This window comes from Pelobates fuscus, chromosome 1, assembly GCF_036172605.1.
Source record: "Pelobates fuscus isolate aPelFus1 chromosome 1, aPelFus1.pri, whole genome shotgun sequence".
NCBI classification, from domain to species: Eukaryota; Metazoa; Chordata; class Amphibia; order Anura; family Pelobatidae; genus Pelobates; species Pelobates fuscus.
In genome coordinates this window covers 84,523,253-84,537,927 of record NC_086317.1, presented here as the reverse complement: position 1 = coordinate 84,537,927, position 14,675 = coordinate 84,523,253, and positions in this window count along the sequence as shown.

The following is a 14,675-nucleotide window of genomic DNA, read 5'->3' as shown; positions in this document are numbered from 1 at the left end:
ACCCCTCGATTTTTATTTTTTTCCCCCATTTTTATTTATATAGCGCCATCACATTTCGTAGCGCTGTACATTGGGTGGACTAATAGACATGTAATTGTAACCAGACAATTGGACGTACAGGAACAGAGAGGTGGAGGGCCCTGCTCAATGAGCTTACATTCTAGAGGGAGTAGGGTATAGTGACACAAAGGGTAAAAGTAGGGGTACGAAGTGGGTTATTGAAATTCACTCCGTTTATTCTCTTAGTATACTTGGCTATTAAAGCATAGAACAAATGGAAATTAAAAAGAAATCATGGAATTGTTTTAACAAAATGTAATCTAAATGTATTATTGGTAATTCAATTCAAAGTACACCTATTGTAGTATATGTACAGTTACTTTTCCCTCGTGTTTAAAATGCTGGCTGTGTAATATATTGGTGCACTCATGGAAGATGCACATGATGTGCTGCTCCAGATGGTTGCCCATGACAGTTCTACCATCTCATCAGGACCACTTACCACTGTATAGATGTTCAGTTTTCCCGGTGCAACCATACTTCACCCTGCACAACCATATACAGGAATTTGATGAACTGCTGTTTCCCCTCAATCTACTGGGTAAGAGAAGCCCAATACACCAGGGGTAAAGGTGTACAGCTGGAATACTTTCTGAAAATGTTCATTCAGCAAGTCACATGTCCTTATATTACCCTGCCAGGTGAGATATTCTTATAGAACCTTAGGATGACAATGCCTGTCCAGAAAGGATACATAACTATGAACCAGTCAGTGTTGCCTCATTGAGAATTCAAACCAATGAAAATTATATTTGAAGTTGTGAAATAAGCTTGCTTTACCTGTTTGTCTGGTTTATCTGTTCATTGTACACACATTAGTAGTGATGACAAGGTGCAGAATGCTTCGAAATCCGTCTTCTTGTTCTAAAGAGGTGTGAATGAAATACTGTTTGCACTTATTTTCTAATGTAAATACATAGCTCACTATTGGCTTACTCTGTCGACAATTGAAAAAGACAGAACACAATAAAACGTTTGTGTGCAGTGTTTGTTTCAGCACACTCCTGCATGGATTTTGCATTGAAGAAAATTATAGATTCTCTTTATTTACTTATTTTACAAGATCTTACCAGGCTCCAGTACTGCCTAGAACTCCAGAAGGTGGGATGCCATTAATATAAAACACTGTACAGAGGTGTGTGTGTGTGTGTATATATATATATATATATATATATATAAAATGTTGTGAGGTTTTGTTTGTTGCTCTCTATTATGTTATGTTTGCAATATTTTTTTCTCCATTCCTGTTTGCACAACATATTTACTCTCTCCCATGTATGACTGCTCCATTAATTTCCTATTCCCCTATAATCTTGTTATGTTTCTCTCCCCTCCCTACTTAATTTTATGATCCTTTACTTCTAATTTCCCCTATATACCTGCTTCCACTGTTAACAGATGTTGGGTTACTCATTAAAGAGAAAAATTTGGGGAAATCAAAGTGAATTTTAAACAATTATAGCTTAATGAATTCGTTTTGGTTTATATACCATGCCCCTGCAGTCTCATTGCTCACTTGTCTGCCATTTAGGAGTTAAATCACTTTGCTTATGGAGCGCTCATCACACCTACTTGCATGTGACCTCCTTCCTAAACGCTTACTGCAGAGAGATATCTAATGTTTTGTAATGAATATGTCTAGATTAAGGGTGATTGAAAAAAGTATGTTTATGTATATATCTTAATGGCTTGCTGTAATATACTTACATATTGCCCAAAAATATTATGCTGATAAGTAAAAAACTTTTTTTTATTCTACCCACAATGAAAACATCAATACATATGTAAAAACTATTAGATACAATTCTGATCATTCAAGGATGCATATGAAGACCCTCTCCTCTCATTATACACCAACATTCTAGACTTCTCATGGTACAGCATAGCAAATTACCATCTGTTCTTATTAACCAATTAGACATCCATACCCAATTTGAATCGGAACATTGAATATGTAATATTCTACATGTTTAATGTCCTTTATTGCTCATTCGGTTTAATTTAGATTCTTATGTCTTGCTCTAATAATATCTTGCAGAATCTCCTGAGTGTGATTAAAGTTCAATTTACAAAGAAGACCAAACATCTAAAATAAGTGTACATAAAACCATTACTTTTCATGCAGACTGTGTGAGTCACAAAAGTTATTTAACTCTGAGATGGCAGAAAATTGAGCAGTGAGATTTCAGAGGCATGATCTATACCAGAGCCAGGCAACCTTCAGCAAACTCAAGTTGTTTGGTGATTATAGTGTCCCGTTAAGGCCAAAATAGGTAAACTGTAAGCATGACAAATATGGAGATTTGTCCACCCCACTTAACTATTTTGGTCTTAAATGTAAAAAAAAAAAAAAAAAAATGTGAATTACCCCGATTGTCTTTTTCGCCTCTCTCCCTCTTCTCTACTCCCTCTCTCTCGGAGACACTTGGTGGGTAGTATTTGACCTCACATGACACACATCAAAGATGGCAGCCTCTAAATCCTAGCATTTACGCTAGCAACAGAGAAATGCGCCATAGCTAACAGTATAAACATTCTTCTGATACATCGTTATCTAATTCTTCTAACTATCATGAACTTTGATCCACCCCTCCCCACTTGTTTTTCAATCTGCTCTTGGCTAGGCATGCTTTACTTTGCATCAGATGCAATTATTGCAAATAGGTAAAATGGGTAACGAGCAGGAGGCAGTGATTCTTTGCCTTAAAACTTTTACATTCATGGAAAAATCACAGGTGTTGTTCCAGAGCAAATTATTAAATTTGAAGAGCATTTCTATAATTTTTCCATGGTAATTTTTTACTTATCCAGCACATAAAGGGACACTATAGTTACCAGAACAGCTTAGTGTAGTAGTTCTGGTGTCTAATTTAAAAGGCCTGCAGGGCCATGAAGTTAACACTACCTTTTAAGAGAAAATGTAGTGTTTACATTGCTGCCTTGAGATACCGCCAGTGGCAGTGACTCAGACGGCAACTAGAGGTGCTTCCTGGGCCTGTGCTGCACAACGTCCAACACTGACAATCAGTGTCGCCACAGTCTGCATGGAGACGCTGAACTTTCCCCATAGAGATGCATTTCTATGGGAAGATGCTGATTGGCACAGCGCAGCATTTTGCCACGCATGCACAATAGCCTCCGAATGCATGAAGATGCCAAAGCAATCTATGAGGATCAATCTACTATGCGTTTCGTAAGACTTCTCGAACTTCATCAGGGAATACTTGGCATCAAAATGTCAAAGAAAGGTGTTTGGTGTGTATTGATTTTGTGTGTGTGCTGTAAGAAAGTATTGATCTTTTGTAATTATTTTATCTGTGTTCCAATGCTGTACAACAGAAAATCAAGGCACATTGATGTCAATGAATGTAGGAATACAAAAAAAAAAGCTGCTGAAAGAATCTTACAGTGCAAGATTACATGTTGACAGAAGACACTTATAGCAAAATGTAATATGCCTAAGCAAACAGAAAAGCTGACATTGCTTATCAGCTGGGACTAGTAAAGTAAGTATAATGAACTCCATAAGATTACATACAGTTGTAATCAAAATGATTCAACCCCCCATTGAAAATCAGGTTTAGTGTCAAGTGTACAGGCTTTCAGCTGTTTGCAAGACAAATCAAACAAAAGCAATTGAAATAGCTTGTGTTAACCAATGCGTCAAGTGGTTTCCCCAGATTCAACTGAAAAAGCATCTTATAATGACTTCTCCAGTCTCAAAACTATTTAACCCCTTCATGGCAAGCACCTGTAGTACTTAGGTAGATCAGGTTATGACTTGCTGCAAATAAGATGCATAGCCAGACATCCGCTTCTGGCAGTGTTTCTGAGGAATGTATGCCCATTGCACGTCATCGATGGTCTCCAGTTGAGTAATATTATTGGCTTTTGGTGCTGCAATCGCCTTCTTCAAATCCCACCAGAGATTGTATATCTCAAGTCAGGTGACTTTGATGGCCACTGTAGAATTTTCCAGGACTGTATGTAGGATAAAACATATTCTCTGCATTTTTCCTTTGACCCACTAGTAGTGATGTCCCGAACAGTTCGCCGGGAACCGTTCGCCGGCGAACATAGCGTGTTCGCGGTCGCGAACACGCGTGATGTTCGGACTGCCCCCTATTCGTCATCATTGAGTAAACTTTGACCCTGTACCTCACAGTCAGCAGACCCTCCCTCCCAGACCCTCCCACCTCCATGACGAATAGGGGGCGGACCGAACATTGCGCGTGTACGCGACCGCGAACACGCTATGTTCGCTGGCGAACGGTTCCCGGCGAACTGTTCGGGACATCACTACCCACTAGTAATGTTTTTTTTCTGCTTTAGTCTTGTTTTAATATTTTTAGGTAAACTTTTCAAATGATTTAATTTTTCTTTTTTTTTTAAAAGATGGTTTTACATATTGATATATTTTTAATATATGATACATTTTTGATATTTAAAAATAAATAAATTTAAAAGTTAATCCATACCTTCATAATAAATTCCACATGTTCAGAAATTTCAGAAGACCATCAAATTTATAGTAGCAAAATAAGTCCACCAAATTTTAGTCCGAAAAAGTGCAAGAAAAAATAATGGATCCGTTGCTCTGGTGGAAAAAAATGGCTCATTAAATGATAGTGTGCAAAAAAAAAAAAAAAACACAACAGTTGGAAAAATCCAACAGATTTAAAAATAAAAGAAAATTGTCAAAAATTCACTGAAAATTAGATTAAAATGTTTCAGTGGCACTTGGTTAAATCAAATTTAAAGAAAAAGTGGTGTGGCATTAAAGAGCATAAAGCTCTCCTTATGACAGGGATTTATTTAAAGCTGCTTTGTCATGGGCATGTCTTTTTTTTTTTTAATGTTGTCCACAGCCCCCAATCTTTCTTGCGTCCAAGCCCCCCCAATAAGTTTTTTTAAATCTGTTCTCCCCGGTCTTTACTTTCTAAAATGCCTAATTATGGCACTAGATCTTCATCCTATCCGTGCCATTACACTTGTGATGTTTGTTCACTCCTTTTCCCGCAATTCCGACCTTGCACTTATCCATTAACTTCCTTTCGTAACTGCAGCCTCGCGAAATTGGAGCAGAAGTAAGTGTTCTGGAAAGATTTTACTTGACATTGGATATTGAACTTTCTAAAATGTTGTCAAGCAAGGGAAAAATAAATAAGGCAAAGTAGTTCCTGCCTTGCCTTGTGTATTTTTAACAAAAAATAGAAGTGAAAGGAATAGAACGGATTGGATGACAGGAAGAAAAGAAGAATGGATTGAAGAAGGGTAAGTAGGCCATGATAGAGCTGCTTTGGGGGTGCTCAGAGTGTGCAGACTAGCTGGGACATTTGTGCCAGTCAGGGTTTGAGGCTGCACTTGTTTTTTTTTAGAATAGAATTTAGCAGAATATCCACCATAACTGGAGCTTATTTTATATGGAACATATTTTAAGTTTCCATTCTCTGTTATATTTTTGTATGGCCTCTCCTCGTAGCAGGTGGCTTAATGTTCACACAGGAGAACCTGTTATTCTAATAACTAGTTATAGCTGCAGTGAGTAAGCCTGGCTATCGGTGTAAGCTAATACTGGTACTAATAATGACAGAAGAGTATGTTATTGATGCTTACTACAGTAATACGTGCTACTTATTATTACTATCATTAATGCTAAATTTAACTTAAAACCATGCTGACCTTTATTAGCTAATCCTAATGTGTCATCAGCAGGAGAGTACAGATACTCAATTAAATATTAATTAGGACAGATTTATATGAATATTTCCCCGTTTTTCCTCAAAGAACCAAATCCCCTCCCAGCATTGCTTCATTGAGGAAACATTTTAAAGCGCCCCAAAATTAGTTTTATTCTATTTAAAGAGCATCAAATTTCGTCTATACACCGTGCTAGCAGTTTCGCTAGCAAAATATGCAAATTGGGAGTAAACCTATTTAAAGATAGTTTTTTTTTTTTCTCCTACCTGACAATCAATACTTAAGCATAGACTTTATTCAGAGCAATTGATTCATAAAGGAGAGCACAAGGGACCTCCCACAGGTAGTCCTTCTGCGCTCCACCTATAGCAAACACAGCACATGCTATGGTAACGCTCTATCCTGCACCAGTGGCGTACATATAGGGGTCGCAGCTGCGACTGGGCCCGTCACTCCAGGGGGCCTGGCCGCCCCGCGCCATGTTTTGCGGCCCCGGCCAGCGCAGCAAACTACCGGGGCCGCCGTCTAAGGGGTTCATCGGGTATGGATTTTCAGGGGGCGCGGACGAGTTGCTAAAGAGCCCAGCACTGATGACATCACACACTGGGAGGAAGTGACTCCCATCAACCTGAGCCACCTCTGGACCCCAGGGAAATTCACCCTCTTGCACCTAAAAGGTAGGAAACAGGAGGGTGAAAAACATTTTGTATGTGTGTGCCTGTCTGTTTGTTTGTATGTATATATGTATGTGTCTTTGTATGTATGTGTGTGTGTGTGTGTGTATCTGTATGTATGTGTGCCTGTCTGTATGTCTGTATGTGTGTGTGTGTTGGTCTGTATTTATGTGTGCCTGTCTGTTTGTATGTATGTGTGTCGTGTGTGAATGTGTCTGTTTTTGTCTGTGTATATGTATGTGTCTCTGTATGTATGTATGTGTCTCTGTATGTATGTGTGTGTGTCTGTCAGGGAGGAGGGGGGGGAAGGGAGGGAGGGAGGGAGGGGGATCCCATGGATCAGTTTTGCACAGGGGCCCCATAGATTGTGTGTACGCGACTGTCCTGCACTGCTAGCAGTGGCTAGGGAGTATAGGAATGGAGTGATAGGTTTCCCTATTGCTTAAACGCAAATCGGAGAGAAGACCGGGTGGACCGGAGGTGGGTGTTACAGAAATGTAACCCCCACCATTGTAATGAGATCGCAGCAGGGGGAGCGGAGGGTCAGGTAAGTGGTGGCAGACTCCCTTTAAATATGACTGTAGTCTATCAGTACTCCATTAACCAAATGTACCTTGCTTAAAGGGACACTCCACTGCTCAAATAAAAATAAAAAATAAATCACTGTTTAGTAGATATACTCTCAATAAAAACATGCATGCTTTTAATTATGTATTTTTCTCATAGGGGTATTACTAAAAGCATCTTGCAAATGCTGTAGATCTCTTGTCTGGCACCTTTGCAACCCCTCCCCTTCTTCCCAACCCAGATATTCTGTGGTTGTCCAATCAGAGATTTTTTCAGTGCAGTTCAATGGGAAGTCTGCAAGGCAGGAGCTATGGGCAATTTCTGCCTCTTCAAAAAAGGGGAAGAGGTCCCCTTATCATACTAAAACTTAAATTACTTTATTGCATAACTCAAAGATATGTGCAAATAACACAGAGTAACAGTATGCTCACAATAAGGTTTTTGCTCTTGTCAGCTGACCTTGTAGCCATTGGGGGAATTTTTTAACAGTATCTCCCATCTGAAAGAACCTATCCTGCAAGTCCTCTAGATCCTCCTAAGTACTGAGTAGTGTGTGAGCATTTATCTTGAGATAAGTCATTCCCCACATCTATTTATTAGCCACTTAAACACATACAAAAATTTGAACTGATGTCAGTGTTCCTAATTTTATTTTTGCTAGAATGCAACTCAGACAGGAAGTGGGCTGGTGGATTATGTGACCATTGGATTAGGTGACCCCTGGTCATTGAACAGTAAAGCAACTTCTAGGTTGTTGACCTCAAGTCCAGCTATAATACAGGCGCTAAGGGTCACACCTTGGAGGTTAGGGTTTAGGAGAGTTAATTCATTGGCGCAATAGTTTGCATAATGAGATTGGTTGTTAACCCCTTAAGGACCGGACTGTTTTTGCGATGTTGTACATTTGCGACCAGGCATCTTTTTACACTTTTGTGGTGTTTGTGTTTAGCTGTAATTTTCCGCTCTCTCATTTACTGTTCCCATACAAATTATATATTGTTTTTTTCAGGACAAAAGGGGCTTTCTTTACATACCATTATTTATATAATCTCATGTAATTTAATTTTTAAAAAATGAAAAAATATGATGAAAAATTGAAAAAAATACATGTTTTTTGACTTTTATGTGAAAAATCTTTTACTCATCTACAAATGAAATCTGCGAATGAAAAAAACTGCTAAATAGATTCAAAATTTTGTCCTGAGTTTAAAAATACCCAGTGTTTACATGCTTTTTGCTATTTTTTTGCATGTTATAGGGCTATAAGTACAAGTAGGATATTGCGGTTTCAAAACATACAATTTTAAAATGTATCAATAGTGACATTGTAACACTATTATCTGTCATAAATCGCTGAATAACACCCCACATGTACATATTTTTTTTTAAAGCAGACAACCCAGGGTATTCAATATGGGGTATGTCCAGACTTTTTTAGTAGCCACTTAGTCGCAAACACTGGCCAAAGTTAGCGTTCATATTTGTTTGTGTGTGAAAAAAGTAAAAAACTAAATTGAACGCTAATTTTGGCCAGTGTTTGTGACTAAGTGGTTACTAAAAAAGACTGGACATACCCCATTTGCAATACCTTGGGTTGTCTTCTTTTGCAAATGGTATGCCATCATGGGGGTAATTCTCATTCCTGGGCTACCATACGCTCTCAAAGGCAACGTAACCAACCTGGCCATTTTCAATGTAAAAATATTTGACCCATATATTTGACCCTGTAACTTTCAAAAACGCTATAAAACCTGTACATGGGGGGTACTTTTATACTCAGGAGACTTTGCTGAACACAAATATTAGTGTTTCAAAACTGGAAAATGTATCACAACAATTATATCATCAGTAAAAGTGCTGTTTGTGTGTGAAAAATGCAAAAAAAGTCACTTTCACTGACAATATCATCGCTGTGATATGTTTTACTGTTTTGAATCACTAATATTTGTGTTCAGCAAAGTCTCCCGAGTAAAACAGTACCCCCCATGTACAGGTTTTAGGGTGTCGTAGAACGTTACAGGGTAAAATACAGTGACAGCAAATTAAATTCTCTGGACTTTCGGCCTGGGTTGGCAGGCAGGTCCCTTAAATTGCAATCAATAAAATAACTTAATTATGTAAAAATATTACATAAATATGCACGTAGAATTTAAATATATATGCATATTTATATATTTGAAGTCTACGTGTATATTTATATAATTATTTATGTAATTTTGTATATGGACATATGAATAGTTCGTATTCTTTTTATTTATTTATATATACATAAATATATATACAATTTCATTCTAAGTGTATTTTGATATAAATATATATATATTAATATCAAAATACAGTTAGAATAAAATTTCGTATAGATATATAATTTTTTTTTTAATTTTTATTATTTTTATTTTTTTAATTTAATTTAATTTACTTATTATTTGTATTTTATAATAATATATATATATACAATATATATAGTTATTATATATATTATATATATATATATATACGTGTGTAATTTAATAATAAGTGTATTTTTATATTAATATATGTACATATTAATATAAAAATAAACTTAGCATGACATTATATATATGATATATAGACATATATTATATAGGTATAATATATGTCTATATATCATATATATATATACACATATATAATAATATTTTTTTTTTATTCACTATAACTTTAATTTTTTTATGATTTTACACTGGCAGGGAGACTGCCTGTCAGCACAGACAGTCCCCCTGCAGGCAGATACTTGGACACCTATTGTGACCACGTGGTCGCCCTGTTGGGCGATCACATGGCCACAGGGGTCCTAATCCGCCATGGGGAGACTGTCTGGGCTGCAGGCAGTCTCCCCACAACGGGAGCAACGCCGATCGCCACCGGGGGAACGACGGCGATCGGGTAAGTACCTCTTAAATTTAGGACGGTTCAGGACCGTCGTCGGTCGGCAACGCAAAAATGCCGATGACGGTCCTGAACCGTCTAGCGTCGTTAAGGGGTTAAACAATTATATTACATTACAAACACAAAGATAAAGCGCTTACAGCAGCAGTAGCTTAGTATCTAACAGCTCAAAATACATAGTAAATACAAAGAGAACGTTACCTGCGCTCTGGCCTAAATCCCTATGTACATTTAAACAAAATGCAGGCTCTCATTGGAGGTTCTTGGCTGATATCAGCAAATCTACTGGCTATAGTAGGACTCACCTTTTGGGGCTTGCCTTGATGCGGCAGGTGAGCTTATATATTCAAATGGCCATTGGAATAAAACTAAAGAGCCTCCATTTTGTTTAAATGTACATGGGGATTTAGGCCAGAGCGCAGGTAACGTTCTCTTTGTTTTTACTATGTATTTTACATTGCTTGAAAGAGATTGGGGGATGCACTGGGTGCCTTTAGGCTCTTGCAACAGTTTCCTCTGTCAGTTCACCTATGGTTTATGATTTCTCCAGGTCTGTCATTACTGTCTGTATGACAGATTTTGGTTTTGGTTTGCTGTTTTTTTTTTTGTTTGTTTTTTTACTCAGACCAGACTCCGTTACTAATTAACTTGGACTCCACCATACACTTGAGTGCTCAGAGGTTGCCCAGCAAAGGTCAAGTGGGACAAGTGACAACAACCCCAGGGAAATTTAGCATAAAGAGGGCATGAAACAAGTAAGATCCTGCTCGATCACGTCTCCTCAATTGACCAAAATTATTTGGCTACTGACTATCACTGAAGCCAAGTAATGGGAAGGGATCCTCGAATTCCAGGCATATGTTCGGCTTCTTGTCCATGGAAGGAGAGATACTGCAAATATTTAACGAACGTGAAGGTGGACATGCTGGTGAAACCTTTTGGAATCCAACCTTTTCTCAAATTTCAATAAATTTATATCGCAGTATAGCTTCTATCATTAGTAAACGTTATTATAAATGTGCACTTAAATACGTAAACAAATTTATACATACATATATCCTCTCGATTTATACATAAAGAAAAAAGAGAGACATAAAAAACATGATAGTGTAAAAACGTTTTCGGAAAATGAATATAAATATAAAATGCCAGAAGGGTGCACTCACAAACATAGAGCAGAAAGAGCCTGCTCTAGCTTTAATCGCTTCTTGAAATATATGACTGCATGAACGGAGATACTTCACAAAAATTTATTTGCCCAGCACAGCATAGAATAGTCACCTTCCTTCACATCCAATTTTCAAATAAACACAGAGTCCGGCAAAAAAGCAGCTTGTCAGCTACCGTCAGCTACACAGACGGTGATTTTAGCGGCGATCAACACAAAGGGACAGTCGACACCCTGAAGCTGCTTTTTTGCCGGACTCTGTGTTTATTTGAAAATTGGATGTGAAGGAAGGTGACTATTCTATGCTGTGCTGGGCAAATAAATTTTTGTGAAGTATCTCCGTTCATGCAGTCATATATTTCAAGAAGCGATTAAAGCTAGAGCAGGCTCTTTCTGCTCTATGTTTGTGAGTGCACCCTTCTGGCATTTTATATTTATATTCATTTTCCGAAAACGTTTTTACACTATCATGTTTTTTATGTCTCTCTTTTTTCTTTATGTATAAATCGAGAGGATATATGTATGTATAAATTTGTTTACGTATTTAAGTGCACTTTATAACACTTTGCACTTTATTACAATATACTGCACAAGTTGCACTTTTGAATCACTTGGGTCTTAAAGACACAGCGCACCTTATCATTGTTTTGTATTCACGAGAGTGTTTTGAGGAGTTTTTACACTTATTTTTTGGTGCAGCTTCATTTTAAAGTAGATTATATTGATTGGAGACTAATATTTTACGAGCGCCTACTTTTTACTTGTTTCTTTTGTATGTTATTATAAATGTGACTTTTTTTTTTATTTCTGATTCCAGAAGCAGTATTCTACTTAAGTGCTAACTGTGTTGAAGCTTTTGACTAATCATAAATCTGCAGAAACAAACATGTCAAATAGTTATATTGTGATGTCTGTACATTCAGAGTAACAACATGTTTACCACCTGTTTTTATTGCTACTTGCAGGAAATGTATTCTAGTTAAATGCTGAGGTAGGCATTAGTGGTTAGAAGACTCAGCAACAATAACAAGCACAAATAACTTCTCAAGCTGACTCCCTCATAAGCTAGTTTTTTCTTTCTTAAAGGGACAGTCTAAGCTTCAAAACTTAATGAATAAGAAAATAGTCCAGAACATTCTCATAACATGTGACCCATTATTCTAGCCCCACAAACATGTACAGCAGCAGGGGCGGACTGACAACTCATGGGGCCCCTGGGCAATAGGAGATCATGGGGCCCCCGGGTACCCACCAACTTGCAAGAGACACAAATATACATCATGCACACACACGCATGTGTTACAGAAAGAGTTGTAATGTGGGGGAGGGGGGGAAGAGGCTTCAGTGGGGGACAGGAGTTGTAGTGTGTGGGACTGGGGCTGTAGTGGGAAGATAAGGACTCTAATGGGCAACAGGGGCTCTAATGGGGGGAAAGGTGCTGTCGAGCGGGTATAGGGTTTCTAATTGCAGATATAGACTGTAGTGTTGGGTGGTTGTGGGGGACAGAGGCTATAGTGAGGTAGTTTTTAGGTCCCCAGACCTCCTTTCCTCCTATTAAAAAGTTATTTTATTCACTTTTTTGACCTAAATTAGAGTGGGTGCTGGCGCAAGATTTGTTTTAGGTCCACCTATCGTAAGGATGGAAAAAAGGTAGATCCCCATCTTTCGTACAACTACCATAATACTTTGCAAGATGGGTATCTACCATTTTCCCATCCTTGCAGGGTTGTACTTAGCTCCGAGCAGTGTTTGTATGTTTGACTGTAAGCATGTTTTGAATGGAGTATGCGTGTGAGAAGGTATTTGTGTGCACTGTTTGCCTTTGAATGTAGGGGTGTGTCTGTATGTAGTGTTAATATTTGAATGATATTTGAATGCATGTACAGATAAACAGGTGCCGACTCACAGATACATACACACACCAACACATATACAGATACACAGACACACCCATTGCCCATTGACATACAAATTTACAGACACACTCTAACACACATACAGACAGACACACTAAAACACATACAGATATACACAGACACACACTAACATGCATGCAGATACACACACACGCACACATTACAACGCATGCAGATACGCAGACACACACTAACACATATATACTAACATACATACAGATATACACACTAACATACATACAGATATACACACTAACATACATGCAGATAAAGACACACACTAACATACATGCAGATACACAGACACACTCTAACACATACACACTAACATACATACACACACACACTAACATACATGCAGATACATAGACACACACACAGATATACACACACACTAACATACATACAGATATACAGACACACACTAACACATACACACTAACATACATACAGATATACACACACTAACATACATGCAGATACAGACACACACTAACACATACAGATAACATGCACACACAGATCACATTACATATTTTAACCACCCCCCTGCTTACATACCTTTTTGGTTCAGGAGGGTGGCATCTGGCTAAGTGTGATGGGAGTCTGGCTCCCTCCTCTCTCGGCTTCTTGGTAAGCAGGGAGGGCATTATACAGTAAAGGGTCCTGACCGGGCTCCTGATCATTGCAGCATTCTCTTCAATAACAGGTGGCCCGTGCAGGTGCAAGTCAATGCGTGTGCGTGGCGTTGTGCGCCCATGCGCACAGGGATCACATACTCCTCTGCTCCCCCGGGCCCTAGCTCCACTTCTGGTAAGACCTGCTGGGCCCGAGGGAGGCGTTTGAGTCAAGCAGTCGGTGCAAATTCTGTAAGGGGACACTATAATCAGCAGAACCACTACATCTCAATGTAGTGGTTCTGGCGCTTATATCCGGTCTGTGCAGGCTGAGAAAAGGCAACTTTTACATTTAGTGATGGTCACTCAGTGCTTCCTATCTCAGTTCTGCACAGTGTGAAGCACCTATGTTTAGCATCTCCATGCTTGACACATTGGTTACCACGGCAACGCTCTGATGCTGCAGAATCCCGGAGCTTGCAAAGGAAAGAGAGAACCTGCCAGAAGTGGAACCTGGGGTCTCCTCTCCCCCCTCTTCATTATTCAAGCCAGCAAGCTGGGAGCTTGCAGTGTCTTGCAGAGTGCCACTGAATCAAGAGGCAAGGAAGGGAGAACAAACTTAAAATAAAATGTTAAAAATGCTCACTTCCCACAGATCATAGCCACTATCCTACCCCACGTATTTACAAACACTGCATCCACTACATAAACACATACAGAATTCACTACACACACTGCATGCACTATATATACACCCACACAGTATCATGATGCATGCCTGTGGGCAAACTCGGGACATGCCCCGGGAACCCTAGCCCTCAGCTGTGTAAGGGGGCCTTAAATTTCTAATGGCAGCCCTGAGAGGAAGGGGCACTGGATATTTAAAATTGTCTCTATCCATCTATCCTTCCCCTACACACACACACACTGCAACACACACACACACACACTTAAAGTCTTCCCCAGAGGTCAATAAAGAAATATGCTGCAGTAAAACAACTAACTCTCAAAATGGACCCAATGTTGCATTATTAGTTTGTATACTAACACATGCCAATGATTC